We start from the raw sequence: 6,000 nt of genomic DNA, 5'->3' as shown, positions 1-6,000 counted from the left end.
AAGGTCTTTTTGTATCCCTTTTTGTTTACCTTACACCCAAGGGAACCCTTGCTAGCATGAGAACCTAGCCATAGATTAATCCTTGACCACCATGAGATGGCATGAGAAACTATGAGACTAGATATATCCTTGACATAGCCTGAGGCATTTCCTTGAGGGGGGGTTTGTTGGGATATCTCAAGGTGTATGCCTCAGGCACACCTTATGTTTCTATGTGTGAGTGCTAGAGGCACAGTTAGGTGCCCACAAGCACAGTTAGGTGGTGGAGAGCCACATAGGATGATTGAGAGAATCTAGGAGCAGATTGAGGAGATGATTGTGGAGCTCTGAAGTCATCAGTGATGTTAGTGAGCTTGTATGAGGTGCCTACTTAAGGACCTCACTTTTCTTCATTCCATAAGCAAGTATTCTGATTTTGTGTCCACTCTACTCTTTCCTTTCAGTGTTCCAACAACATATACAAGATATTAGCTTTTTATCACAAGCTATGTATTTAACCAACCTTGTGCAATGATGCTTAAGCGTCTCATAGCAAAAATAGTGAGTCATGTATCACACAAAAGCACATGATATGTGTTATGTACTACAGATTATGTTGCAAAGCACATGCTATATAGTAGTAATAAATTGAAGATTATGTTGCATAGCTTCTATAGACCATGCTATATATGACAAGTTTTGTTCTATATAGCACATAGTATGAGCTATATAGCTCATTCAATATGCTTGAAATATTAGATTGAGTTTTATATAGTAGAGATGATATATAGCACATAGCATGAGCTAGAGTACCATGCAACCATTCTTGATGCGGGAAAATTTCCTCCATGATCGGTTGCAAGCAATGGGTGCTACCCTCGGCTCTCTTCAATTGGCAACACTCATCCTCACCCAGCTTCCTTCAAATTACGACATGGTCTCCCGAGCTTTAAGGTGCCAAGTCACAACTCAGTTGGACTTTGATGACTTGTGTTCCCTTCCCCTTTCGGAATCAATCCTCGTCTCCTAGGGTAAGTTTAGGGTAGCACTCCAAGAGGTGGAGAACTTTCAACAATGCATAAGAAGCAGAGCACCTACTATAAATGCGGGAAGAGGGGGCACCTTGCTAGAGATTGTTGTCGATAAGCTAAGGACCAAGACTCGGAGTAGCTTTATCAACATATAAGCTTTTCCCTTAACACAAAAGGGAATTAAGTGTCGTGGAATATTGGCACATGTGGGGGTCCAATATGAGAAAAGGTAAAGCTTTGAGCATTAATTGCATTTCAATGGCCTCTATGTTGATGCGAATTACAAGGGAGGACCCTCTTTTGAACTTCTCAATAATTGAAGGCACACATCCGCTAAGGATATTTCCTTTGAATGAGGATGATCGTCACCAATCATTTGCCTTGTTGTATAGTTTGCCCTCTTGATTGAGTGATCTGGTTTGCTTGTTCTTTGCATCTAAGACTTTGATCTCACGGTCTTCATCCAACTATTTGAGACCACCTGCTCAAGAGGATGATCTCCCAATTACCCACCTGAAATAGCCCTATGATTGTGATTTTTTCCTTGTAATTCAAGAACATGAAGGGTCAGTTGGTAATGAAATTAACAGCTCATAAAAAAGTTCATGCCTCAACACTTGGTCCTTTATCTCTGTATTAAGCTTTAAAAACCAAGGTAACCTCAATATATATTCAATTGCTTTTTTGCTTTTGCTTTGCCCTTAAGGTTTTCTAAAGTCTGACTTATGGAGGAGTGTAATAAGAAGTCTGTAGATCGTGTGATTCTTCCCTGCGAGCTTTGGCATCCTCATCGAGGAGTTCACGGTCTTGGTTTCTGCTAGACTTATGTGATGGTTATTATCCGCTCCTGTCTAAAACATCACTAGTAAATGGAAGCTACAGTTAGCGTCAGTGAATTCTCCGGTTGCAGAGAACGTCGATCCCGCCCTAAATCCTGCAATCTTCGGTTTAGCCCAGGTCACACGAGGTGCGGGATCTTATTTCCAATTGAATGGTCACAAGAAACTCCTGAGCTCGTTCTCCTACACGGATCGAAGGAGAGCAAGTAGCCTAATGAAAGCTTCGAACATCCACTAAACGAGGCTTGCATGCCCGCCCAGCGACCCAATAAATTTTCTTTAAAATTCGCCAAGAGATGCGACCAAATTCGCCAAGAGATGCGACCCAAGCATTGTTCATCAACAAGTCGCTCGTTTTGGCCATTGATCCATTCTTAGAAAAGGCCTCAGCCGACAGAGACAAATTGCATAATTCTTGAGATCCTCATCTTCCGGCGTACATGTGGGCGATGACCCACCTGGTCTGTACATGTGGGCGCTGACCCATCTGGTCTGTTTATGCTCACTTTGCCCTATTGGGACTCCTTATCCAATCGGGAAAATGGTTTTCAGAGTCCAAAAAACAAGCATCCAATCCGACAATAGGTTGCGACAATAGTTTAACCCACTTTGGGCCATTTAAGGTAAAAGACATACTTCATTACTACGAAGCAAAAAAGGAATATAGCTAGAAAGAGATATTGTTGATTTGGGCCATTTGATTGCAAAATCAAAGTTAGAACTAACAAAGATCCATGGAGGTGGGAGGTAGCTCTTCTATGCCAAAAAGGGGAAGACTATGTGGGACTTTCTAATATGGAGTTTTACCCTCCGTGCGCATCCTCCTAAGGACGCTCAGAACATGCACCTTGTCTTCCTCTCAATTGCTCAACGTACTCTATATCCCTTGCTGAAAACATGTAATTCATAGGAGAGTATTCCCTGGTAGTATTTCTGTACTTTCTTCTGTCGAAAGGGCTAGCAATTTTATGTCATTCTCCTAGAACCTTCTCAGGAACATATGGAAATCTTGTTTGACTTGATGGCATCATGGAAGCTCGAAAGTCACTTGCCCAAGACATCTTAACATAATTCAATAGCATCGCCTTCAAATATGGAGGTTTAGCCTCCATCGGGATCCTCTCAAAAGTCTCCCTTGCCCATAAGCAACTCACAACATGTATCTTGTCTTCCTCTCATTTGCATCTTCACAAAAGAATATTCCCTATTTATTTTTTCTTATTTTCTTTTGTAAAAAGGGATAGCATTTTATGTCATTCTCCTAGAACCTACACACGAAGCTTCACATATTTATGTTTGTGAATTTAAAACATGCTCCTTGAATCGAGGTGACCCACCATACATAGGTCATGCATGCATTGGCCTTCTTCTTCTTCAATCACATACGTATTCTGACACACTCTCATTTATGCTACCTACAGAAAAAACATATGCTTCAACTTCGTCACATAATAGGATTTCTATTAATATTTGAGTTCTACTAGACATATTTGAGAGACTTTAATATTCCTTATCTTTGGTCCCATTCAAAGTTCCTACCTTTTGTGTTAGAGGGTAAGTCAAACATGTGCAACGTTGGTGGGGCAAGCAAAAGCTGTCTTTCCCTTAAGTTTTAGTATATTAATTTCCACCACAGTATATTCATTCATCCACACCCACCTCATGCAAAATCCATAAAAGCTAGAACTATCCTTAGGAAGCATTCCCATGGGGGCTCCCTATGGAAGTATTCTTGTTCCCAAACCCAAACACATTTTGCTATGTTGCCACATGTCATGGTGTTTGTTTGTTTGCCCATTTTGGCATATAATCATACGGTTATGACAAAATATATAGCTTGAAGTATCCGTAGTGACATTGGTAATCCACTATCAAATAGCAAATCTGGCATCTTGGGAGGCATCACCTTCACATGTGACCTTCACATGTGGAGGTTATGCCTCCTCCTTAATTGGATCCTCTTTTAGCATTGGCATTATTTCCCTTTGTCTTACCAAAGGCACTCAATATTTCCTCCTTCGTGCCACATTCCTACATGTAAGCACTGACATTTTAAAGGGAGAATATTCCCCACTTGTTGCTTTTTTTCTTGGGTCAAATGCTATTACTCTTCTAAAGGTGATGCACTTGCTTTTTACACATAAATAAGGCATTAGCCATTTCAAAATGGCCTCAATCATCTAAATAATTTGGTGCAACCTTGTTTATGTCACCTTGAAGCACAACATATGCTTGACAAATTTTTAAAAACAAATAATGCTTATCCATAGTTATTTTCCAAGGAGCATCATATGTCAAAGGTGTCATATATATATATATGATATGAGAGAGAGAGAGAGAGAGATGATAATAAAATTTAAAATTGAGAGAGATCTCATTCCTTGCATAAGGAATAATGGTCTCCCCCCTTTGAGAGTGTATCCTAGGTGGTGATGTCCCCTTAGTGAATGTAAATCTTCCGTATCTTATTTATGAGATTTGAATAAACTAAAGCCCTCCCTCTTCTATTTGGACAAAGTAATTAGGGCCTATCAGTTCCATTAATATATGAATATGGAGGCTACATAGCTTGAGTTATAGCACTTATGACACATGGGCTTAGGGCAGTTGATAATCCCGCATGCAAATATAACTAAGTGGTGACTAAATATGTAAGGATGCAAGGGAACAAGGTCTTTCATTCCCTTTGATCCATAATAAAGGCCTCAAGTGGATAGGTGATAGGATCCTTGGCATACACAAGACTTAGCACACATCTTAACACTACCTACTAAAAATTTTATCTCTAAAAAGCGCTTATATTTCTTGAGAGATTAGTTTCTTAATGCTACTTATTTTTGTGTATTATAAATAAGAAATTATTACTCAACTTTTTCCCATTTCAGGTTTTTGCACATTTTGCCTTATGCATCAACTTTGCCAATACATCTTAATCCACCAAAAGGAACTACTTCAAATAATCCTGTAATGAAGTATATAAATAGTAATCAACAAAATAGCCCAAATGGAATCGCAAAATTGGTGGTTTTATATTTTAATGTTTGTCAAGACATAATCTCTCTCTCTCTCTCTCTCTCTCTCTCTCTCTCTCTCTCTCACACACACACACACACACACACACACACACACACACACACACACACATACACACACACACACACACACACACACACACACACACACACACACACATGCAAAATATAGGAGATTGTAAACTTTTGCATTATAATAAGGATGGATGCATACTTCTTCTTTGGCCTTGTGCTATGAGGGAAGCATTATACTCTTTGACACCTTAAGTCACTCTTGGGTTATATGAACTATAAGGAACAGTTGGCTAAATTTATTGCACATGGCTTTCATTGACTTTTGGATAACATTGAGTTCATCCCCCAACTTGGGAGATACATCCAAATACATTTCACTTGGATAATTATGAACATACTCGTCCTATTTTGAGATGTGTGAAATATAATAAGTACGTACTCATTTGTTGAGCTTATGGGTGGCATAAGGAAGATTGTGCCAAATCATTATTATGATTTATCAAGAGTGGAGCCCTGCTTTATGTGTGAAAACATAAATAAGCTAAGGAAGGCCCTCTAACCTCATGCCAACTTACCTTGTACTTCCTCTTTGAAAAGAAAAGAACAAGACTAGGAGTAGTGGACAGGAGGAATATTCCCCCTCAATGAAAAAAGTCTAATGAATGGGTTGCTCAAGGAAGGGTGAAATAATTGGGTCATTGTTGACATGTTGATAGGAAGCGAATGTTGACCTGTTGTTGCTAGTGCCTCCACTTGGTAGAAGAAGCACATGTCACACATGATTGCTAAGAAGGTGAGTAGAGAATTGGCATGTCGATAGGAGGCGATTGTCGACTCGTTGTTGGTGGTGCCTCCACTTGGTAGAAGAAGCACACGTCGCACATGATTGCTAAGAAGGTACTCTGATGGATGGAGAAGCACATACATATCCAAGAATAGCATCGTCTAGTAAACGGCATCTGTTAAAAAACAACTCCCCCACCCATATGGCCCTTTCTAGGTTTTCCTTGGCGCCTACGCAACAAGTTGTAGGACTCGAATATGGCTGTCGGCCAAGCGTCCTACGACTGGGACATATGAAGGGGAGGGAGATGCTTTCTCATG

Source organism: Dipteris shenzhenensis, chromosome 17 (genome assembly GCF_047967505.1).
Source record: "Dipteris shenzhenensis isolate YYH24624 ecotype China chromosome 17, Dip_SZ_1.0, whole genome shotgun sequence".
NCBI lineage: Eukaryota > Viridiplantae > Streptophyta > Polypodiopsida > Gleicheniales > Dipteridaceae > Dipteris > Dipteris shenzhenensis.
The sequence above is the reverse complement of the archived record's forward strand: the minus strand, read 5'-3'. Positions refer to the sequence as shown.